The sequence below is a fragment of the Mustela lutreola genome, chromosome 7 (assembly GCF_030435805.1).
Source record: "Mustela lutreola isolate mMusLut2 chromosome 7, mMusLut2.pri, whole genome shotgun sequence".
NCBI classification, from domain to species: domain Eukaryota; kingdom Metazoa; phylum Chordata; class Mammalia; order Carnivora; family Mustelidae; genus Mustela; species Mustela lutreola.
Genome location: NC_081296.1, coordinates 4,757,095 through 4,781,787, shown reverse-complemented (window position 1 = coordinate 4,781,787; position 24,693 = coordinate 4,757,095). Strand labels below are relative to the sequence as shown.

At 51.4% G+C, this 24,693-nt stretch overlaps 3 long non-coding RNA genes across 3 annotated transcripts; 2 read left to right on the top strand and 1 right to left on the bottom strand.

Moving 5' to 3' along the window:
- Positions 1–4,224: 4,224 nt before the first annotated feature.
- On the top strand, positions 4,225–9,721 carry LOC131835508 (uncharacterized). The gene is made up of 2 exons (XR_009355212.1): positions 4,225–8,741; positions 8,831–9,721. It is a non-coding gene; the product is annotated as an uncharacterized LOC131835508 (long non-coding RNA).
- Positions 6,104–14,213, bottom strand: LOC131835507 (uncharacterized). Its single transcript, XR_009355211.1, has 3 exons — positions 13,852–14,213; positions 10,936–11,201; positions 6,104–10,495 (listed from the first exon to the last, which is right to left on the bottom strand). It is a non-coding gene; the product is annotated as an uncharacterized LOC131835507 (long non-coding RNA).
- Positions 14,214–22,747: 8,534 nt separating this feature from the next.
- Positions 22,748–23,930, top strand: LOC131835506 (uncharacterized). Its single transcript, XR_009355209.1, has 2 exons — positions 22,748–23,103; positions 23,659–23,930. It is a non-coding gene; the product is annotated as an uncharacterized LOC131835506 (long non-coding RNA).
- Positions 23,931–24,693: the final 763 nt, after the last annotated feature.

Genomic DNA, 24,693 nt, shown 5'->3' with positions numbered 1-24,693 from the left:
AAGATTTAACTCAGTTTATAAAAGTAAAACTGTGTCAACCGTGTAGGGGAGAATGATCATTTTTTATTGGTCATAAGCAAAGGATACTCATGCTTAAAAAGTGAATCTGCTTGTTCAAATGGACAATAAAAGAAATCTAAAATATCTTGCCTGTTTTACTTTTAATTTAGGAGTGGGTGCCCTGTGAAGGCAAGGATCGTGCTTCTTGTGGTCACCACTGCTTCCCGCCTCCCATCCTATGCCTGGCAGAGAGAAAATGCTCCGTAAATATTAATTATCTCGATAAATTAAAGAATGAATGGGCGATATGATGAGTGCACTGAGAGACAAGTCGTGTGTTCTGACTTGCGTGTTACTACGATCAGAGTACAGGCTTTGAGCAAGATAAGTGCAATCTGTAGCCAACACCCATCGCAGTGTGTTTCTAGCCTGTACCTGTCCTCTGGCTAAGGAGCTCTGGCATCCCTCCCCACCCCCACCCCAATCTGGCTAACTCACAGAGCTAGGGTTTTGTTCTAGGTGACAATGCTCCCAGTTCAGAGACACAGTCTTCCCCCTCCCCTGCTGGGAGAATGGCCCAGTTTCCGGCCAATAATCTCTAAGTGGAGAACTTTGTGGGGGAAGGATTGAACCGAGCCAGACTCATCTGGAATGCTTGCCCCCTCGGCTTGCAGGAATTATTGGAGCCACAGCAGCCATCTTGTAACCATGAGAGTGAATTTCGTAGCTGAAGATGGTAGACAGAAGGTGAGACTCTGAAGCTTCCAGGCAATGCTGAACAGCAGCCCAGGCAGCCTTTGTCTAGACTTCTCGTTAGGTGAGAAAAAGAACCCCCTTTGTTGTTGTAGTTGGATATTTTGTTACCTATCGCCTGATGTAGTGATTAGGAATCCGCTTCAGAAACTAAAAGCAAAAAAAAGATCTTACGTTGCTCTCACCTCCTTTCTCAGTAAGGACAAAGAGCACTGTGTTGTTCAACAGTGAGCAGTTACGCTTAGATCCCAGAGAAAAATATTAAAGTATGATGAAATGTGGGATAGAGTTTGGAGGAGATATCTACTAAACCAAAACATCTGAAATGTAGAAAAAAAAAAAGCTTATAATTTGGGGGGAAAAATAACATAAATGACACTTTGAGGCTATTCCAGGGAACCTATGCTGTGTTCATTAGGGGAAGGGGCTTGCCGTTCAGTGGAGAGCTTTTGGAGGCAAAATATCTTTTCCCAGAACCCTTTTCAGCCTGAGGGCTCTTATCAAAAGTGTTGTAAATGAGGTCACTGGAATCCAGCTGGGAGAGCCCATTGAGCCACGATTGTCCAGAAAGCAAACTGCAAGAGATAAGATTCAAAGAAAGAAAACACCGTCCATCCACAGATACGTGTTTTCCTGGTTCCATCTGTTGCCTGGGTGACTGGGTCTTCAAACCTGCCTTTGGTATTGGACCCACCTTTAGCCTACTCCAGGATCCCTAACAGGGTCCCTAGAGCCCCTGAAATAGATCACACTACTGGGCCTAGCTCAACTACCCAAGACAGGAGCTGAGTCCTTGGGGTTCCACCTGTATAGTCAGCAAACATTGTGTCCTGCCCCATCAGAGAGCTCAAAACATCTATGTCAGCTGGTTGGAATTCCAGTGCTCCTAACTTCTAATCCCTTTTTAAAAATATGCAAAGATATCATAGATGACATTAAACAAGTAGTCTTTTTTTTTTAAGATTTTATTTATTTATTTGTCAGAGAGAGTGAGCACAGGCAGACAAAGTGGCAGGCAGAGGCAGAGGGAGAAGCAGGCTCCCCGCTGAGCAAGGAGCCCGATGTGGGACTCGACCCCAGGACACTGGGATCATGACCTGAGCCGAAGGCAGCTGCGTAACCAACTGAGCCACCCAGGCGTCCCAACAAGTAGTCTTTTTTAAAGTAGAAAGTGGGACTGGCCTCTTATATGCAGAGCTTGCAAATCTAATTTAAAAGTGATAATATCATGGCATTAATCTTAAGGGTGTTTTGTTTGTTTGTTTGTTTTTCAGAATTGTGGATAGCTACACATTAAAACAGTGTACATGAATGATTAATCTGTGATGTTATTCCAGGGACTTGATAACAACAAATACTGAATATATACTTTAAAAAATAGTAATACCAAAAAAGACAAGTAATACCCGCATAAGACCACACAGAGAGAGAACAAAATGACTTAGCTGTTTATAAGTATTTACTGTATGATTAAGTTGATAGATCAGTAGGGATATACTAATTCAATCATTGGTTAAATATTTGAAAAAAAAAGATAAAATTCAATTCTGATGGATCAAAAACCTCAAGGATTTTTTTTTAAGATTTTATTTATTTATTTGACAGAGAGATCACAAGTAGGCAGAGAGGCAGACAGAGAGAGAAGAGGAAGCAGGCTCCCTGCTGAGCAGAGAGCCCGATGCGGGGCTTGATCCCAGGACCCTGGGATCATGACCTGAGCCGAAGGCAGAGGCTTAACCCACTGAACCACCCAGGCACCCCCTCAAGGATGTTTTTAATGACACCAAAGGACAAGTAGAAAATAGCAATGAAAATGTGTGTATTTTGAACATAATATCAAAGGCAGAAGCCAAAAAAGAAAAAAAAAAGATCAGTAACTTGACTACATAAGTTTTCATCTTCTAAATACAGAAACATCTACAGATGATGTGTTGTGGAAGACATGCTGTGAAAAAGTCCTCTGGGGAAGAGGAGAGGAGGGGAGATACACGTGAAGGGAAGCTGATGAGTGTGATTTGATAATTAAGGCATTTCAGTGATGAGTTGATGGGCACGTAAGGCTGTGATGTATTATTCTGTACTTTAGACAAAAGTTTGAGATTCTCCACACTAAAAAATATACACCCTCTAATTTCCAGAATTCTGAAGAACGAGGCAAAAATATTTGCTCTAAGTTCATTTAAAATAAAAGACCCTGGAGTGCCCAGGTGGCTTAGTCAGTTAAGCATCCGACTCTTGATCTCAGCTCAGGTCATGATCTCAAGGTCTGGAGTTCAAGCCCCAAGCTGGGGGAGCCCTGCACTAGGCATGGAGGCTGTTTTTAAAAAAAAAAAAAAAAAAAAAATTAACTTAAAAAAACAAAAACCCAACAAGGAAAAGGGGCAAGATGCATGGACAAGAATTTTATTACAGTGATTAGGGGCACCTGGGTGGCTCAGTGGGTTAAGCCTCTGCCTTTGGCTCAGGTCATGATCTCAGGGTCCTGGGATCGAGCCCAACAACAGGCTCTCTGCTCGGCGAGGAGCCTGCTTCCCTCCCTCCCTCTGCCTGCCTCTCTGACTACTTGTGATCTCTGTGTGTGTCAAATAATAAATAAAATCTTTAAAAAAAAAAAGAATTTTATTATAGTGATCATAGGTACTATATAAAGGATTGATCTCCTTAGTTTTTCAAATTTTATTTTATTTATTTATTTGAGAACGCATGCATGGGGGAGGGGCAGAGAGAGAATGAGAAAGGAGAGAGAGAGAGGGAAGCAGACTCCCGCGGAGCAGAGAGCCAGATGCGGGGCTCAATCCCAGGACCCGGGGATCATGACCAGAGCCGAAGGCAGACACTTAACCCACTGAGCCACTCAGGCGCCCCCAGATTTCTTAGTTTTTAAATAGCATATTTTAAATACATACGTTAACCTTCTTCAGTTGATCCAAACAAAATTTTGAAGATGTCAACGACCCCTAGAACCCTGTGGGACGTGATGTGGAAAAGCGAGCACTCTGATCTACAGCCTTCTGGCTGGCGTGTTCACGGACAGGCTTTCTAGAAGGAAACTTGACAGTACGTACCGGAGGACTTGAAAGCATACCACATCTATAGTCAAGAAATTCTGCTTGGAATGTAGCCTAAGGAAATAACTTGTTTTGAACACAGATTTTTAAATAGTAGGATGTTTATGACAGCCTGGTTTATAATAGCAAAGAAAAAAAAATGGACAGCATCAAAGCTTGAAGTAAGTGATAGCACGTTCGGACGAAGGGCCAACGTCTGGCAGTAGAACAGAAATTGAGGGACCGCGTTTAGTATCGTAGGAAAACATCTGTAATGAGCTGGACAAACACGGAGCACAAAATAGGTACAACCCCATGTAAATATACTTTAGAAGTTTAAGCTTGGGGCGGGGGGTGGGTGGAATCTGTCCCTGGCCAGTGAGATTACAGAGTTTTTTTTTTTTTTTTTTTTTTATAATTTGGTCAGTTGTTCATTTCTGGTGTGTACATTCTGTAAGTTCGAGGCGTGTCCTATTTTTATGATTAGGTGGGGAATAATACAGGTCATGTCAAGCCAAACAGGAGAAAGGAAAGGAAAGAGAGTGCTCTAGAGTCATGAAGATGTGCTCGCTATTCCAAGATCCTTCAGAACTTAGATCCCAAAGGCTGAGTGAACGTTCCAGTCACATGGGAATAAGACGCTGTTAGGACGGCTGAGGTCAGCAGAGCTTGGCGAAGACCTACTACGCACCAGGACTGTGGGGTTCCTGCCGCAAATGCAAAGAGAGACGAGATCCCAGAGGACCTGTTTTTCTTCTCTCTTGCTTCGGAGTCTGCATTATCTGATCGTAGGACCTTTCTCGGGGCTGGTACGTGTGCCCAGCCCAGGAATGCGCTTCCTGTCTGCGGTGTTTCTCTGCACTGGCTTCCTCCCTCCCTCTCCACCCTCCTCTGACTTCCTTTCCCGGATGATGACGCTGGGTCTCTGTGACTGCGGCCGCAACGTGGAGGAAGAGCCGGGACTCCCAGCGCTGCATTGGCCCATGTCTCCTGGTCTCTTCCTGCTGCTCCACGGAACTGCCCACGAACGCTGTCCTCCGCGGGACCTTGTCTGCACCTGGCACTCTGTCCTGGCTGGAGGGTGAACTTCCTTCCCCGCCTGCAAGTGCCTCCTCTTCTGCCTCCTTTCCTTCCGTCGCGCTGAACCTCTTCCACATTCTCTGGTTGCCCCCCTCCCTCCATCAGACCGTCCAGGATGGCCTAAGGGACGGTAGCTCGTGTCTATCACACTCTTGTTGGCACCTTCTCACGCATCCTCCACCACCGTTGTCCCTCTGCCGTGTCCACTTTGCTGGGTCCCTTCCCTGGTTAGACCAAATGTTCCACAAAACATTATCGAGCACCCGCTCAACGCAGCAAAGAGCTGGGATATCCAGATCTTGTCCTTTAAAAACTGCTTTTCCGTGGTTGAGTGTAGTCGAGTGGGAGATAGCTTGGTTCGGTGCAGTAGCCCAGGGTAGAGCGTGGAACGGACCGGGTTAGAGTCCAGACGTTACCACCTTGGGCAGATTACTTCTCTGACCCATCCGTAGAAGGAAGTGACCCTACCTCTTAGGAAAGAAGTGCCTTGTAAACTGATAAAAGCTCAAAGGTCAGGAAGGCAAACACTTGTGCAGGCTTGAACTCCAGCCCCTCAGTAACAGCTCACTCTGCACCCTCCCCCCACCCCAGTCCTGGACTTCATGACTGGTAAGTCTTGTGACTTTGCGTCCTTTGTGTGGATGTATTGAAACTACGCCTTCAGTCAAAATGACCCTGGTTTTCAGTCCCCAGAGTGGGGAACCCAGATGCCGAGCCTCTCTTGGACAGCCATAATCCTCATGTTCTTGATCTGTTCCACGGGCTCCGGCTTCCCAGCATGGAGACGCATTCTGCCCCTCCTCTCCCTCGAATTCAGGTTCTCCTGCATTTGCTCCGAGGAGCAGAACACAGTAGACGTGATTCTGCCAGACTTCCCACGCTGGGTTCCAAGAAGCCTCCCAGCTTCTGCCGGACCCTCATGATCTATTTCCTTTGGGGAAAGCCGGCTGCCATGCTGGAAGGAAACGCACGTTATCCTCAGGGAGAGAGACATCAGAGCACCCCCAGCCCCTGCAACCGCGCAGGCCAGGTGGCGGACACAGTCAATGGGAGAGAAGGTGGCAGCCCCCGCCGTCCACGGACGCTGCCTTGGGAAGGTCCGCACTAGGGAACCACCCAGCTAAGCCGCCAGTCCGTGAGAACGAGGCGAGATGAGAAATCATCTTGGCCCCCAAGCTTTGGAGCAATTTGATGTTCACTAGACTAGATAACGGGGGCCAGAATATTTTTCATCAGGACACAGAAAATCGTCTTTATTAGAACCCGTTGGGAGAAGTTTGCTTTGAAGCTGGATGCCAAAAAGACTTGAGGGACGAGTCGTCCCCTGTCATCCGCTCACTTCCAACCACACTGTCTCACGGTCCAGATTCCAGCCTTTCATGTTGGCTGGACCAGAAAGCCCAGAGCCATCGGCTGCGCTTTTTGAAGGTGACATGCAGGTGACATTTTGCAAGTATGGTTTCTTCTGTATTCTGTTCTTTGGCCTTTCTGTTTTCTTTTTTCCCTTTATTTTTAACCCCCTGCTTTTATGCTAACTTAAAATTTCCATACCCCTGTAAGCTTTCTGAAATCATTTCTGTAAAAAGGTGGGGAGTGATCCACTTAAATAAATAGAGTATTTTCCAGGAACTGCACGGAACTTCCAAAGAGGTCACAAAGTTGAATGAGGCTAAGATTCTTACAGAAATGTCTCTTGCGGATGTTATATAACCCTCATGATAACCATGACAGGAGAAATGTAGAAAGTGCTCCAAGAATACAGAATAATTCGCTCCCGTGTGGGGTTGGCGGTAGACAGCTGCGCTGAGCTGGGCTCGGAAGGAACGAGAGGTCATTCTAAGCAGAGTTCAGTACAAAGAATAGGTATTTTCTCCTCCTAAGACACATCCCCCTACTACTGCCACTCACCCATCCCCTCCAGGATTATTCTAGAAACTTCTCACACTATCAGCTTTCATCTCTACCATGCCCTGGAGTCTTTCCTTCAGCCAACAAAGATTTCCAAGTTTCCCCACCTTGTAAACAAACAAACCAACCAACCCTCACCTTCCTGGCACCCTCCTGTCCCTCAGGCTTCTGTGCCTGTGTCCCTTCACCGCCAGGCTTTTGGAAAGAGCTGTCCACACGCACGACCTCCACTTCATCCATAGCCCGGTGGTTCTCAGACCTGACGACCCATTAAAACTCTGAGTATTTCTTTGAACTTCCAGAGCCCAGGGCACCCCCACCCCAGAGCGATAATCACAATCTCTGGGGGTAGGACCCAGGAGTTCGTGGGTAAAACTCCCCCAGGAAATTCCAGTTTCAGTAGGGAGTCCCTGGCAGCCGCTTTCCTCCAAGGCCACCGGTCACGTGACTCTCCCCTGTCTAAATCCCATGCCACCGTCTTACTCCTGACCCTGCCTTGTTCCTGAAGCGTTGGAAGACTTGGCCACCAGCCAAGTACGAAGTCCGAGCGTTCAAAGCCTTCCCCGCCGTGGCCTCTCACCAAACCCGAGCGTGGTGCTGCTCAGATACATGGGTTTGGTGGGACAGAAAAGAAAGCGCTGGGGCGGGACTCGGAGTCCAGAGGTGATGCCCGTTCTGTAACCTGGAACGCGCCCCGGGAAGGTGGGCCCGGCCTCCGACCACAGGGCGGCATCCCGGGAGGCTGGCAGACGTGTCTGTTCACTCAGCACCCATGCTGTTCCCGGTCCGTGCAGGCGTGGGGGAAGTGCTGGTGCAGGCAAACAGGACAGGCTGGGGGCGTCCGGGGCGTGCTCACGCTCCACCCCGGGGAAGGGCTCCGCAGACAGAGTCCCTCCGGAGCCAGAGACAGGGTCCAGAGCGTGTAGGGACAGGCTGTGTCAATGGCAGGCAGGACGCCGGCCAGATTCCGGGGGAGAGAATCCCCACCCGTGGAGCCCCACCCCTGTGCCAGGCAGTAAATGGGACATTGTCTGCTCGGTGTCCCCAGGAAGCAGACTGCGTCTCTGAGCCAGAGATAAGCCTGTAGGAGGTGGACCGGGCAGTGCTCCTGGCACCGGCCCGTGAAAGGGAAGGAGACGGGAATGGGCAGATGGTGGGTGAGGTGGGCGCCAGGAAGGCCGCTCTGCCTGCGCGGGGATCTCCGACGACCGGGGGTTTGAACGACTTCTCAGTAGTCACACGGCAGGTGTGTCTCAGAGAAGAAATCCGACTCTGGTTCGGATTCGCCCCCTTGCTCATGCCTTCTCCGTCCTGGACACAGAGGGATCTCACCTCCAAGGATGTGAAAACTGGCTTTGGGGGACAAAACAACTTCAGGCATCCCGGTGGTTTGCGGCTCTCCAAAGGGGCCCACAATATGACAAATGTGTCCTTGTGCTATTAAAATTTCCTGGGTGCCATAATTAGGGGAAAAAATGTCTAAAAAGATTTGGGGAGGGGGACAATAATGACCCAAAGGTTGGGAAGCAGCTCTGGGGGCGCGTGGGTGGGGTTCAGAGGTATAACAGAAAACGAGACCATCCATATTGGGATGGCGTTGTGGAAGAATCAGAGAATGGCTGGGCCAGACAGTGGGCAGCCGTCTGGGACTTTCCATCAGAGAAGTAGCCTGTGTTTTAGAAGTGTCCCGGGAGCCGCAGCGGGAAGGGTCAGACAGGGTCGAGGAAGGCCATCGCCACGGACCGACAGACAGGAGGTGACGAGAGTCAGAGCCCGCCGTTGTCCTAACCTTAAGTCCGTGATGATTATATCTGGAGATTCTTAACTAATTAATTCTTCAAAGGTTCTCTTTCTGAGTCAGGTCACGTTCGGAGGTTCTGAGTGATCATGAATTCCGGTGGAACTCTGCTCCGCTCACACCCGGGGGTCGGATGTGGTTTGGAACCACCGATGGTGAGTGGTAGAGAGACACAGCCCTCTATTTTGTGTTCCGGGGAAGGGGGTTTCTTTTCTGAGGCAGAGGAGACTTGGTCTTTCTGCAGGCAGGGAGGTAGGACACGGGAAACACGGAAGATACCGGAGGGGAGGCTGACAGAGCGAGAGGAGAGGCAGGACAGGAGAGAATCAAAAGCACGAAGAGAGGACCAGCATTGACCACAGGTCGCCCGCAAGGTGGGTTGTAAATGAGAGCAGGAAGGTGAAGACTTGACGGGGGTGAGTGGGGAAGCTGGAGGGTTCTCCGGCGGGTTCTCGAGCCGCACGCGTGGTTCTCTGCCTGGAGGACAAGCAGGGGACGAGGCTGGAAGAGCTGACATGGATTGCTGAGGCCCGGAGCGTCGCCCTGGAGTGTGACGGTGTGTGACCGCGGGCTGAGCAGCCGTGAGGACCCGGCTGAGGCTCCAAGAAAGCCAGTCATCGAGACAGAACCTGGCTGAGTCATGACGTTGACCGAACCAGCCTGCCGAGCTTGATCAAACCCCGAGCTTCACGAGGAAATCTCGGGACAGGTTCTTCATCTTTGAAATTACTCATCTAATTTAAAAAAGCAAAACCTAGGCATCACGTCCCCCAGAAGGGGAAAAACAAAAACAAAACGGCGCACAATTTAACATTAGGTTGGTTCCGTAGTCAGCGCCGAAAACCTTTCTAACAAATCTAACCCCGCATTCAAGTAATTGCCAGATCGGCAAACGGGGGATGTAACGGACGCGTTGCAATGAAAGAAGGAAATCTCGGGGGGCACCTGGGTGGCTCAGTGGGTTAAAACCTCTGCCTTCGGCTCAGGTCATGATCCCAGGGTCCTGGGATCGAGCCCGACATCGGGCTCGTTGCTCTGAAGGGAGCCTGCTTCCTCCTCTATCACTCTCTGCCTGCCTCTCTGCCTACTTGTGATCTCTGTCTGTCAAATAAATAAATAAAATCTTAAAAAAAAAGGAAGGAAATCTCGGGAGACTTGAGACGGGCGGTTGTGCTCTCCAGTTGGATAGGGAAGGGCAGGGGGGTGTCCCTTCCCTACAGATCCTGCCATAGATTTGGGGGACAGCTGGGCAGAGAACATCTTGTATCCACACGCCTTGCTGTGCCCGTTGAACTGCACATGACTCCAAGAGCTGCTGGGACCCCACCAGTACCTCCGTGGGGCTGCTGCCGGTCAGAGTGGTCACCGTATCCATTCATGAACACAGTTCTGTCCGAGTCTCTGCAGTCAGGGTCCGTGCTCAGTCTGTGGGGGGGATCAGCAGGGGGAGGATGGTGGGTTCCTACTTTCTTGTTTCAGTTGCAGACAACCCTCCCTTCCCTGCCCCGAGCTCCAGTGTCCAGTCGGGAGATGTGGGAGACGCAGGACCGACTAGAGAGCTCTTAGACCCAGGAGACGAAGGACCAAAGACACCAGAGCTAACTCAGCCTAAAGGAGAGGGGAAGCCTTGTGACTCCTCTTGGCTTGATGTGCTGGTGGGAGCCAAGACTAGGTTCCAGATGTTCCAGTGCTCTGGTTGGGCAAGTCCAGACCTCAGAACTTTGAGCTGAAGAAAGCATGTTTCTGCCATGAGGCTAAAGTCTCAGTGTCCCATTACCCCACACAACCTTGCCCAGCAGACCTTTGCCTTAATCCAAGTGCTTAACCTCCACAAAGCTGCCCAGGTGACCTGGGAATGCAACTCACAGGTGCTGTCCTTAGAGCACTGGTCCATGCTCTGTTTCTCCATCTGTAAGAGCCAGAGAACAGGAACATCTGGTATCCCAAGTATGTTGAAAGATTTAGATGTAGGCAACCCACATGCAGTATGATTAAAGAGCGCTGCGAGAATGTCAAATGCTATAAATACAGATAATATAATGATAACCGAGAAGCAGCGTGGTTAATTGAAGCCAGTCCCCAGAGCTCTCCTGTAATTATGGGATGCTTGTGTCAGATCTGCCCCGAAGCCTGGCAGAGACCTCGTATGCAAACAGGCAGGTCACATCATTTGCATCTCGCGAATATCTGAGATACAGTGTAAGCCCAGGGGACAGCGAGATGCATTCCTACGAGTTCTGACAAGTCAAGAGGATTTCTTGACCTGAACACTGTTTGTTTATCTGTCTTTATAGCGTGTGACCTCAGGCACAGACCAGCAGTTCTGAGACGGGCACTCCTCGAACCCACCTGAGTGGGAGCGCCCAGGAAAAGGTGCCCTTCAGCATGGATCAATGCAAAAGAAATAGGAAACCTCAGGGATGAGGGAAATACACTTTTAAGGTCGACAATTCCTAAATCCGTCATTAGGACTTCAGTGTTTACAATAACATTCCCTTCTGCGGATGTGTTCCTAGACCTTCTGCTTCCGCATTCAGATCTTGATGGGTTCCCATGTCCCCCAAGAAGGCGATGACGTTCTCAATTTGGCAGACTGGAACCGAACCCGTGTCGATCTATTTATTTAAAAAAGGAAACGTTGTTGAGGAGTGAGTCTGGACAGGACGGGTGTCAACATTCGTACCCACTCCACAGTGTACCACGGACCGAGGTGCACACGGGATTTCATTGTGGGACGTCTCGCCGGACGACCTCAGCTTCTGGGTCGGGGACACCAGCGCCCTCTCTCCCCACATCCTCTGTTTGCTTCCTAGGCTTCCCCGCGGGATCCCAGGCCTCTGCTCCTCCACCGATCTGCATCTGAGCTCAGGTCCTTTCTGACCTCCACTCCCCAAAGCCAGAACCTCCTCCCATGTTCCCACTCGCTGTCCAGAAGCCAGAGCCCGAAGCTTTGGTTGGATCTCAGATGTCTTCCTTTCCTTCCCCTATTTCCGGTGAATGTGGGTTTTGCCTGCGCTGGTTTCTGTCATTGACTCCACCTCCACCTTAATCCACACCGTGATCCTCTCTTGCCTAGATTTCTGTCTTCGTTTCCAGGCTCTGGAAACTCCATTCTTACTGCCCATTAAATTTGACCACGACGCCCCTGCTTCAGTTATAGAATATAAAATCCTACCATTGTGTCCTTGGATACCAGAAAAGGTCTAGATTCCTTTATATGGCCGTTGAGCCCCTTCTAATCTCCCCAGCTGCACCACCAATCACTCCCTAGCTCACAAGAACCTCCTCTCAACCCTTCCTACACTCTCCCCACGAGACCGTCAGCTCCGTGAGGGCAGGAATCGTGTCTGTCTCAAACACCGTCCATCCCCAGGACCTGGTGCATCGCCCTCAATCCACAGCGTGCTCTATATGCCTGGAGCCTGATTTCACTTTCCCTTCTAAGTGATCATTAAAAAAAAAAAAAAAAAAAAGTTTGCCCTTTTCAATGCCTGTACTCCTGCCTTGAGTTCTTGAGTTCTTGGAGTTCACACCAAGTCACCTGATATTTGCGACCCTCTATCGCGACCTCAAATCACAGTGCTGCTGGAGAAGTGTGCGTTGCTGTGTCGGCAGCCTGGGCCGAACCCATCCTTGACGACCCTCGTACAAATCCCTTTCCTGGGCACACGGGGAGACTCCTGCTGTGTAAGTCCCACCTGCACCCCACAGCAACTGGCTTCCCAGGTCTGTCTGGGCATCTGTCTCCCTCTTCTTCTAAATCCAGTCTGAAGCCCTGCTGATGAGGTCATACTGCCTCCAGGACACCAGCATCCGTCCCAACACGCCCAATGGGTGTTCCTTCCTTCGTCGAGGGGCAGGGGGCTGTTTCAAAGAATGCTGCTGTTGCGCTCGGTTGCCATGTTATTTAGAGACCCCGACAGTCAGAATTTCTTCTTTATGTACCAAGTTACTCTGGCTCTAATTTCCAGTATTCCTCCCCTTTGAGACTGTCAGTCGCGGAACGGGGAGCTTCACACGTCCCCCTACCTGATCCTCACCTTCACCCCCAAACTAAGGGTAGAGACCCCTGAAGGGACGGGTCCCTCCCTTCACTGCACCTGGCCTTAGAGCCTGATTCTTACTTGTTTACAGAAGAGCCCGATCACAGGGGACTTAGAAATTCTGCTTTGTTTTTGAACATCTAATGACATGAGGTTTATTTTGTTATTTAATATAATCCCTATTAAAGGAATCACTAATCTATCATGCTTGAAGACAGACATTATTTGGAATATAACGTGAAAAATCCCCTGCTATTTGTTATGTCAAATAAGGAGAAAAGACAGATTTTTTAAACATCAGATCAGTGCCCTCTAGTTCCATCCATGTCATTGCAAATGGCCAGATTTCATTTTTGATGGCTGCATAGTATTCCAGTGTGTGTGTGTGTGTGTGTGTGTGTGTGTGCGTGTATACCCCATCTTCTTTATCCATTCACCGTCCGTGGACATCTGGAGAGTATTATGCTAAGCAAAATAAGTCAATCAGAAAAACACAACTATCATATGATCTCACTGATATGTGGAATTTAAGAAATAAAACAGAGGATCATAGGGGAAGAGAAGAAAAAATAAAATTAAGACACAACCAGAGACGGAGACAAACCATAAGAGACTCTTCACTCCAGGAAACACACCGAGGGTTGCTGGAGGGGAGGTGTGAAGGGACGGGGTAGTTGGGCGTCGGCCATTAACGGGCATTAACGAGCACGTGAGGTAACACGCCTTGGGTCTTATATAAGACTAATGAATCACAGGCCTGTACCTCTGAAAACAATAACACATTCGATGTTAATTTTTTTAAAAAGGAAGAAAAAAAGTCAAGGCACAGTTTGTTTTAAAAAACCAATCAACATGGGGCACCGGGGTGGCTCAGTGGGTTAAGCCTCTGCCTTCGGCTCGGGTCATGATCTCGGGGTCCTGGGATCGAATCCCGCATCGGGCTCTCTGCTCAGCAGGGAGCCTGCTTCCTCCTCTCTCTCTCTCTCTCTGCCTGCCTCTCTGCCTACTTGTGATCTCTCTCTGTCAAATAAAATCTTTAAAAAAAACAAAAAACAAACAAACAAAAAAACCAATCAACAAACTCTGAGAAGGTAGAGCAGAAAATCTGGTCAGATTTGCTTTGGACGCCGCAGCCTTCGGCAAGGAAGGGACGGTGAGGGGAAGCGGGTGTGATGGGCAGGGACAGGTTTCCAGGTGGTTCGGTCTGTCTCCCTGCTCTTACCTGCCCATCCTCAGTCTTGGATTAATGTGAGCCCCGCCCCCTGTGTTCTTCATGGGGGACGGCCACGCGGTGCGATGAAAAACTGGACCACATTCTGCAACATCAAGTCTGCCCTCGGCACCACCCACGGTCTTCCCACTCCTTGTTCATGTCCATTCCCAAGTCACCCGCACCTGACGTTTGCGTGTGACTCTGGAGCCGCAGATGCGGGGAGACGGAGACGAGTCGACCCATGCTCAGAGGCTTCCAGACTCAATCCCGGCCTCCTGAGGGTTCTTGCTTGAAGGAGTGCTCGATACGGAGCCCGAGGCACAGCAGAGCTGGTGTCTGAGGTCGGGAAGTGCTTCAGGAGACCGTAAGGAGTAGAGCTCGGGCTGGCTGGCTGGAGCAGCGTTCAAGGGTCGGTCAGGGAAGGACCCTGCAAGAGCTCTCCACAAACGGAGTGGGTTGTGTCAGGAGACGGTTCCCTCTCATTGGAGCCGATGGTATCAGTCTTATCTTCAACAGGTGGCTGGACTAGAGCTCGGGAGCCCTCGTAATCAGGAAAGCACATTCTGTACTGCAACCTTCCCCGGTTGTAAGAGATTCACTCGAGGGACGCCGGCGGGGCTCAGTTGGTTGGGCCTCTGCCCTCTGCTCAGGTCATGATCCCGGGGACCTGGGATCGAGTACCACATGGGGCTCTCTGCTCAGAAGGGAGGCTGCTTGCCCCTTTCCCACTCCCCCTGCTTGTGTTCCCTCTCTCACTGTGTCTCTGTCAAATAGATTTAAAGAGAGAGAGAGAGAGAGTCACTCGGCACGTACAAGGGATACCCTCCTCGTAACTGAGAGTGGGGGTTGGCAGATACAAACGTGAAACGGTCACTGCCGTGGGATGTTGGAAATGCCACACTTGGAGGGTTGGTGAGACAGCCGGCGGGAGGCTGCTCGAGAAGTCAGAGAAGGTTTTCTATCCAAGAGATGTGTTTCCAGCTCAGTCTTGTCGAATTTGGCCGGTGTGCTCGTAAAGAAGAGGGGGCATGTGCAGAAGGGCAGAAGCTAACATAGGCGCACGTGTGCGAACGTCCAATGGTGCAAATGGCGAGAGGCTCTAAAGGCTGTAAGACCAGACTGTAAGTGGCCGTGATGCCTCCCGGTGGCTGGGCAACGTCGGAGCCCAGAGAGCACAGTCAGTGCGTTGGCGTCGTGGGCGGCGAGAGGGGTGGCGTGAGCTAGTGTGGGCTCCGGAGCGGGAGAGGTTGGGAGGATTCTGTATTGGGGCATGGAGCAGGGGTCCGGCGGACGAGGAGGAGTCGGTAATATTTCAGAGGTTGAATCCACGAAGCTGAGAGATGAGTCGGGGTGGGGACGCCGGATGGGTTGAAAACGACTCAGATATTTCTGGCTGGAGCGGCTCGGTGGAGGAGGAACTGCCCGGCAGGACGGGGACGTGGTGGAGGTCGAGTCTGAGCACATCGAGGTACAGGTGCCCAAGGGACATCCTCAGAAGTGTGGGCCCAGAGCCCAGGGGAGAGCAGCGGGTAGCAAACCGTCGGACGTCAGCGTGGAGTGGGGGTGGGGCTCTGCCCGGGCTCCGTTCCTCCCTCTTCTGGGCAGACAGAACCCCTTTCCGTCTGGCAATGGCGCTAACCTTCCTGCCCCGGAGTCTCAGCACGAGGTTCTCACCAGAGCCAAGTACGCACGTCACCACGCGTCCTGCACACAGGGCTTGACCCGAGGTTGGTCCAAGACACAGGAACATGATTTCTTCATGAAATGTAAAGAAAATTTCCAACGTATGTGAAGGTAGGGGCACAGACATCAGACAGCCTCGGGCCAGGAATCCGCGGCTTTCGCCAGGACCGACTCGTGGCCAGTCGAGTTCCTGGCACCTGTGTCCTCTCTTCCCACGTTATTTTGTCTCGAGTCCCAGACACCTGGGGGCTCGCTCTCTGGTACAGGAAAGTGTGGGATGTGCGTAGAAGACGGGGCTTTCTGAGGTCGTGTTGCTGTCGTGTTTGAAGCCAGTCTGACAGAAGAGAGGGTGAAACTGGCCTAAAGACGCGCTGGAGAGAAAGAGCCCTGGCACTCTTGGCGTCTGTGGTTCCCGAGTTCCAGAGGCCTCCTCACTGTCTGGAGGTCCGGCACATGGACTCCCCGAGTCCTAAAATCGCTCTTCCTGCCTTCACCAGGTCAAGTGGGGTTTCTGTTCCTGCAACCCAGCTTCCCGGCTAACACACATCCACGTTCCCCGACCGATGGCAGCCGTGCCGGCGAGTGTGTCCTGTAAAAACACCCCCCTCCACCCACGAGCGTCCAAATCCCCCAGTGCCTCCTTGATGACAGCTTCCATCACCCCAGGATTACAGGGTCATGACTCACCTTCTCTGTTGTCCCACAGCCGTGCGGGTGTGCCTTCTGGCGCCCTGCCCCAGACCGGGAGCCCCCAAAACAGAAGCTCGTCCAAAGCTCTTCTCCCCCCCTTCACCCCTCAACATCACCCTCAGGGTCGGGTCTCACAATCTGCAGGCTGAGGGGCGCCCGGGTGGCTCAGTGGTTAAGTGTCTGCCTTCGGCTCAGGTTGTGAGCTCAGGCTCAGGGTCCTGGGTTCGAGCCCGCATCGGGCTCCCTGCTCAGTGGGGAGCCTGCTTCTCCCTCACCCACTCCCCCTGCTTGTGTTCCCTCTCTCTGTGTCTTTCTCTGTCAATTAAATAAATAAATAAAATCCTTTAAAAACAAACAAACAAACAAACCTGCTGGCTGAATGAAAAAGCAAGGTTTAATTTTGTTAAGCAAAGGTTCAACGCCACCTCGAGCCGGAGAGACATTTCGGGCAGTTTTTCTAGGGTTCTTTCAAACCATTGCCTAGAGGGAGTCCATGACGATGGTTCAGAAATTAAGCCCTAATAAAACCAAGACAGCAACATTAGTCACATGATATTAATTTAATGAAAACCTAAAGGCCACCTCCTGTCCGACTCAGTAACCCCCACCGGGGAAATGTCCCGGACCATGTTTTCTTCCAACAAAGCAGAACGGCATGTTTTCTATCAGATGCTTCTGGGCCGGGAGCTCGAGCCATGCCTGACCTGGGGCTCCGCGTCCGCAGGCCTGGCCCCCGGCTGAGGCGAGGCCCTGCTGACGCCCACGCTGCAGGCTCGTGGGCCACGTGCTGAGTGTGGCCGCTGCCCACCAGCGCCCTCGGCCCACGGCCGCGCGCCCAGACCACAGCTTTCCCATCCCCAGATGTTGTGGCTTGACGGCCCAGGGGTGTGGCTAGGCTTTGGAAATTCTAAAAACACCCTCGGGGATGTGAGTGTGCCGACGAGTTTGGGAGCCTCGGTACTCTCTTCAAGGCAGAAGCAGAGTCCCAACAGCCGGCCGCGGGTCCCACATCTGCCACTTTGTGATGGCGGGTCATCGTGGACAAGACAGCTCACCTGTCTGAGCCGCGTGGAGGTGACCAGACACACCTGTCCTCTCTCTCTTGCTCCCTCCTGCGCTCTCAAGGAATAATTTAGAAAAACCTCTCAAGTTTACGGTGGGAGGGAGGCATTCCTGGGGCCACGAGCGCTTCCGCTCACCGCCCGCCCCCCGCAGCTGTCGGCCCTCAAGATGTCACTGGTGCCTCGTGTCGATGGTATTTCCAGTATTTTGGATTAAACTAAATATATTATTAAAATTCATTTTGCCCGTTTCTTTTTCTCCTGTTGCAGTGTGGCCGCTGGAGAATGTACGTAATGTGAGTGGCTCGTGTCGCATTTGTGCTGGAGAGCGCTGGCCTGGCCCCCGGGAAGCGACGGTAGGAGACACAGCAGAGGGATTCCGAACGCCGCGGGCAGGCCGGTAAATGCGTAAAAGAATGTCTGCGGCGAATGGGCTACTCCTCTGCCCTGGCAGTGGGTGACCAGAAGTCGATTTAGTTTCAAGGTGCCCGTCGGGGAGGAGGTTCTCGGAGGAGGCGGAACTCAAACTGTACGCTGTGTCCTCGAAGGGGAAAAGAGATCGATGCACACGGAATCCGACGTGGTGCCGGAGAGCACCATCACTGCGCGGGGAGCGTGGCGGACAGGATCTGGGACCTCTGCCCCCATCCCTCCTTACCCCTGGGCCTCCTGGGCCTTTCCATGGTCCTACAAGACAACCTGACTTCCAGCGGCCCGGGCTTCCTGGCCAGAGCCCACAGCAAAAAGAACTCTGCCCCGGGGTTCAGGACTATGATACAAGCAGCCCCACCACTAGGGCTACAGGACCCTGCACACTCCATGGCGCCGGTGGATTTCACGGCAATGAAGGAGTCCATCTGAGGTCAGAGGGTCCAGCCCTGCTCTGGGGCTCTGAACAGGCCACGTCACCCGCTGCAGAGAACTAGTCTCCATTTGAGAAGCAGATCCGGGCCCGCTCCTGGGTCCTAGGGGAGAGTGTGGGTTGGATGTGAGTCACTGAAGGGCCAAGTCTGCTCTTAACCATCTGGGTGCTGGGAACCCCCTGAGCCATTGGGTGGATGGGGCACAAGAGCCTGCGCCACGGGGATAGTGGGGCTGAGGCAGGTCTAAATGGGGCAGAGGCGCCCATAAGTTCACACACGGGACCCAAGTCCGGTCAGCCGCCTCTGCCACACAGAGGCAACAGCTCACACCGTGGCCTCCTGGGGAGGGCTCCTGACAACGGCTGGCGGGGGAAGGAGGACCCAGAGTCAGGATCACGAACCGGTCAGCTCAGTGTGTGGGTTCCTGCCCCAGAGGGGCTGCGGCCAGGACAGGGACACCAGGTGGTCCTGAGAGCAGCAGGAAAGGAACAGATGAGGCCCCTCGAGGAGCCCAACTTCTGAACACACACCTATCTGGTCCTCCCCTGACGCGAAGGGAGAAGTAGCTTCAGATAGTAAGATTGTCATCTTGGAGAAAAGAAAAGCAAACCTCCTCAAGAAAAAATGGGCTTGGGACGCCTGCATGGCTCAGTCGCTAAGTGTCTGTCTTCAGCTCAGGTCGTGATCCCAGGGTCCTGGGACGGAGCCCCACATCGGGCTCTCTGCTCGGCGGGAGCCTGCTTCTCCCTCTCCCACTCCCCCTGCTTGTGTTGCCTCTCTCGCTGTCTCTCTGTCAAATACATAAATAAAATTTTTTTTAAACGGAAAAGAAAGGAAAGAAGAAAGAAAAATTGGGCTTGTCGAGCGGTGCTGGTTCACTGCGGCTTGTGGGGATGACTTCTAAGCTGAACGCGTCGCCAGAGTCTCGTGCACCTTTGTGTAGCCACACTCAGGGCGTCGGAAGCAGGTGCAAGGAACGCCGTGGGGGTGGGTCCGGCCCGGACTGGAGTCTGGCCGGCCAGCTATGACAGAGGGACAAAGGGCAAAGGGAAGTGACAGTAAGGAACGGATTGCAATGGTGGCAAGCAAAATTGCAGGCAAGGGTCGGGACCCGCAGATTAAAGAGGGAGGGAATTGTAGGATGGACGTCAAAGGGTTACTGAAGCGGAGTCCAGAGACGGTAGGTCAGAAGGAGAGCAAGGTGCTTGAAACGAAGTTTCCAGCAAAGGAAAATTTACTGGGTGTGCTAGGTCTGGACCCCAATGATGCCACGGGGCTGCACAGGGGTGGACGGAAGGAGGAGAACGGATGGAGAGGCCAGCGCCGGGCAGTTAGAGACTGAGGTCGGCAGGAGGAGGGCACGGGCGTGGGTGGAGAGGAAGACAGCCGGGGGCCCAAGTCCTTCACGGATGGGGGAAGAGGGACCTAGGGCTCAGTGGGTATCTGCGGGGAGGTAGGAGGCTGGTCGGAGGGCTGGATGGAAAGAGCTGGAAGGCGCTGGGTGCAGGGGGGGGCGGGGGGCGGGGGAGTCAGAAGTGGTTTGGAAAGGGCAGTGGGACCCAGATAAGATCCCTGGGCTCCCCTGCTGGTTCTCCTGTAAATCTGCAGTTGGGCTTGGTTTAAGCAGCTGCCGGTCGTTGGGAATTTATTGCTCAACAGTAGCTGAACTGTGGGAGAGCCCAAGGGTCCACGGACGGCTGAATGGATGAAGATGTGGGGTGCGTGCGTGCGTGCATGCGTGCGCATTCGTGTGTGTGTGTGTGTGTGTGTGTGTGTGTGATGGACTATTACTCAGCCATCAAAAAGAATGAAATCTTGCCATTTTCAACGGCATGGGTGGAGCTCGCGTGCATTAGGCTAGGCAAGCGAAGGCAGAGATAGGTACCACATGATTTCACTTTTTTTTTTTTATTTTTTTTTTTAAGATTTTATTTATTTATTTATTTGACAGAGAGAAATCACAAGTAGATGGAGAGGCAGGCAGAGAGAGAGAGAGAGAGGGAAGCAGGCTCCCCGCTGAGCAGCGAGCCCGATGCGGGACTCGATCCCAGGACCCTGAGATCATGACCTGAGCCGAAGGCAGTGGCTTAACCCACTGAGCCACCCAGGCGCCCCGATTTCACTTTAATTTAGGAAACAAAACAGATGAGCCTACGGGAAGGAGGACACAAAGGAGAGAGGGAGGCAAACCACAGGACACTTCTTTTAAATTTAATTTTAAAAGTTACAATCAATGTTCCCAGTGTTCCCAGATTCCTTGTTTGTGCAGCACCCCCAGTGCTCCGTGCAATCCGTGCCCTCCTTAGTGCTCACCGCCAGGCTCCCCCAACCCCCACCCCCTCCCCTCTGAACCCCTCCGTTTGTTTCTCAGAGTCCACAGTCTCTCATGGTTCGAAGAGACTCTTCACTACAGAGAACAAACCGAGGGTTGACGGAGGGAGGTGGGCGGGGGATGGGGTAGGTGGGAGATGGGCATCCACTAAGGCACCTGTCGTGAGGGGCACTGGGTGTTGTAGGCAGGTGACGAACCACTGAATTCTACTCCTGAAACCAATACTGCACTGTATCTTTGCGAAGTCCGATTTAAATAAAAATGTTTCAGAAACGGGGCGCCTGGGTGGCTCAGTGGGTTAAAGCCTCTGCCTTTGGCTCAGGTCATGATCCCAGGGTCCTGGGATCGAGCCCCGCATCGGGCTCTCTGCTCAGCAGGGAGCCTGCTTCCCTCTCTCTCTCTCTCTGCCTGCCTCTCTGCCTACTTGTAATCTCTCTGTCAAATAAATAAATAAAATCTTATTTAAAAAAATGTTTCAGAAACAATGGATTGCTCACCGCAAATAGAGCAGAAACCCTCTGACGTAGTATCATTCCCATTTCACAGATTTGGAAACCGTGAGATTCCTGTACCCGCACGGCACGACCGCAAGGCCAAGTGAGCAGCTCAGGTACACTTGGCTTAAACTGAATTAGCTGCATTAAGTAAGAGAAAACTTTCATGAAAACTTCCAGATCTTCAAGCGGCGGGTGAGGGAGGAGTTCTTGCCACGAAAGCAATACGCCTGTGCTGCAACGTGTGAACACAGGCGGGCAGAGAATACAAAGAAACCAGCAATCCGATCGACGGTGTCACCGGTCACTAATTCATCAGCGTGTGTCCTGCCGACCAGGCCCTTGCATCCATGCATCTGTGCGCACACAAAGAATGACGTTTCCGCCCCAGTAGAATCATATTCTCACCATTCTTTGATTCACCATAATTGATGTAAGCAATCTGCCCATTTGGAGACATTTATATTGCTGGAAGAGCTGGTTTTTTAAACTGTTCCGTGCTCAGTTTCTGTGCTACACTGCGGATTTCGCTAATTGCTTTATTCTGCTTTTATTTGAGCATTTTTTTCTTATGATCTCAGCTATTTGCATTTCTTTTAAGATTTCATTTTTCTTTTTTTTTTTTTTAAGATTTTATTTATTTATTTGACAGAGAGAGATCACAAGCAGGCAGAGAGGCAGGCAGAGAGGAAGGGAAGCAGGCTCCCTGCTGAGCAGAGAGCACGATGTGGGGCTCGATCCCAGGACCCTGAGATCATGACCTGAGCCGAAGGCAGAGGCTTTAACCCACTGAGCCACCCAGGTGCCCCAAGATTTCATTTTTCAAGTCATCTCTACACCCAGCATGGGGCTCAAACTCAACCCCGAGATGGAGAGTTACCGGCTTTTCTGAGCCAGCCAGGTGCCCCAATTTGCATTTTTTAATTAAATATTCTGTTCAATCTTCCTGCTCGTATTTCTATTATGAAAGGTCAAAATTTATTACATAATCTTGCGAGTCAAAATTACTACAGTGTACTTCATAACGACTGCAGGCTCGTGTTCAAGCTGAGTCCTACAATTTGTTTTGTTTTGTTTTGCTAACACGGTCCTTGTGTTTTCCGGTTGGTTGCCAAATTTGGGACTGAACCAAAGTGCCTTCCAACCAGTTTCAGACTCTGCTCTCCAGAGGACAGAGAGGGAGGTCAACCCTCACCTCCTCTCTGTACTCTTTGTGTGCTAGAACTTCAGATTTAGACCCTGCAGACTTAAACTAAAATTAACATTTAAATGCATGATTTCCAGCTTAATTTGGGAAATCTAGTAAGCATGCAACCGGAATGTTTCTCCAGGTTTGCTCTATCTTTTCAGATCTTATCGTATCCCCTCTGTTAGGGTGGTAAGTTTTCCGTATGTTGATATTTCACACCGCAGGAAAGCTAGTCCGCATTCTATATCATCCCTGGGGCTTCTCTTGAGCCACGTTTACGGCCACTCCAGGATAACAGAGTATCTCAGGCTGTAACTCATTTTCCGACCTTTCTTTCCTTTCCGTGGGCTCCATATGGAGGTGGACAAATGGGAACATGGGAGGGTTGAACTGAAGCTCAGAAACTCTCTCAAAAGCGGGGTGCAAGGAAGCGGGGCCACAGAGACCAGGCATCTTGCCCTATGCCTTGGAGTTTAGGGCCACTGTGCGGTTGCTGGGCTTTGGGATCAGTGTACCTATAAGACGAGAGCCTCGGAAAAGGAGTGAAAAAAAATCTGCAAAAACAAATTGTCCCCATCATACCTTTGGCTGAGCCCTACACGGTGCCTGGTAGGCGGAGACCCAGGGTCAGCTGGAGGCTGCAGGGTAGGGAAGGGTTTCAGAGTCGTGCAGGAGTGGCCAGAGGAGGCCTGCGGAGTCAGCACCTGAGCCCTGCGCTAAGGCTCCGGAAGGACCACACCCTCGTAGTGAGGACAGGTACTGGGAGAAAGGGCTGCACCCTCGCCACGGGGGTAGGACTGCAAAGACTTGCTCCAACCAAGCCTGAAACCATCACTCACGTCTCAACATGACCAAGGCAACGCTTCGGGGATTTCACTGTGGGCAAGAACAGAACCTCCTCGTCTCCAGAGGAATCCGACAACCCAGGGCCTGTCCTCTGCTGTGTACGGTATGTGGTAGACATACCAACGAACAAGAAATGCAACAGTCCTTAGATGCGGGCTCTGAGATGACCTTAAGGCCAGAGATGGTAGAGACAGAGTTGCTTTTGAGCTATGGACGTTTCAATAGAGAACTAAAATACTTTTTTGAATTTTTAAAAGATTTTATTTATTTACTTATTTGAAAGAGAGAAGGCGCTGAGCAGGGATCCCCATGCGGGGCTCGATCCCACGCCCCCGAGATCATGACCTGAGCTGAAGGCAGATGCTTCACCGACTGAGCCATCCAGGCGCCCTTAAAATATACTTTTAAAGAATGTTCTAGAAATATGAAACACAGCATCTGAAGTTGGTGCTTATTCGAACGGCTTGCGGGAGACGGAGCAGAGCAGGGAACAGAATTAAGGGCAGGTGGGGACACATCGATTGAAAATACCAGAACTGAAGCACCGAGTGGGGAAATGAGCAGAGTTTCCTCTTGTCTCTCCGCTCCCTGAGACGGCCCCGTGCGGTGATGAGGATCTCTAGGCTCGTTAACAATTGCAACTTCTCTTTCCTTCCAGGTTGAGAGCGTCCCCTCCTTCCTCCACAGCTCTGAGCTGGACAGACTGAAGTCCGAGAGGACCTGTCCCCCTCGCCCTGTTCTTCTGCCTCTCCTCACCCATCTCGCAAGCTGGTCTCTGCTCTCCAGAGCTGGAGCAGAGCAGGCTGCAGGGCAGAATGGATGGGAAATTTCCCCCTGGGATACCCCCTGTGCTCGACAGGGTTGGATGGTTACTCTTTCTCTTTCATAGCATTTAAAAGTGTTCTTCAAAAATCCCATTCCCATCTCTGGCTTGATGCATTTTTTCCTAGTTGGTTGCTTAAGCTCCTTCCTTTACCCCTGAGAATCTCATGGTCTGGTCCCCTGTTGGACTAACCTTGACCAGGACCTAAGAAGATCCTAAACTGACTCTCTCTTTCCCTCCTGCCACTGGAAACACTTGCCTGTTTTGGGGGGTTCCAGAATACTCTGGGAGGGCAGTCAGATCCCAAGGCCTGGTGGCCAGAGCGGCCACACCAGTGTTTCCTAAGTTGGATTCCTCAGGTGTCAATCAAGCATTAGTCCCTCGGTTTCTGAAACTTCTAGACACATGCCTGGATCTTCAGTGGTCCCTTCTGAGCCCATTTTCCTCAGAAAGTTTGGAAAGTTTGAAGTGAGGGGCAGGCTGCTCAGATACCCCAGTCTCTCCAAACCTTTCCTGGAGTTTTCTGGAGCCTGGAGGTAGGTGGTTGCCTAAGGCTCACAAAATCTTTTACAAATGCGGGTGGTGGTCTCGCATCTCACTTTGGGTTGGTCCAGGGTTGGACAATAAAGGGTTAACTCAGCAGGCGTGGGATCGTCATGCTTGCACATTCCGAAGAAAGGACTGGGCTGTCTCAGTCTCCTGTGACGTAACCTATGAGTCTCTGGAATGTTCTGCCTGATAAGACTATCTTCACATACCTGGGACCTCAGACCACACCAGATAGCTTCCTGTTAACAATGTGGTTTCTGATGAGGGCCTCAGGCTACAGAAGCTGTGGCTAAGGTCCGCGGAGCAGGTGCTCTGTGCCCA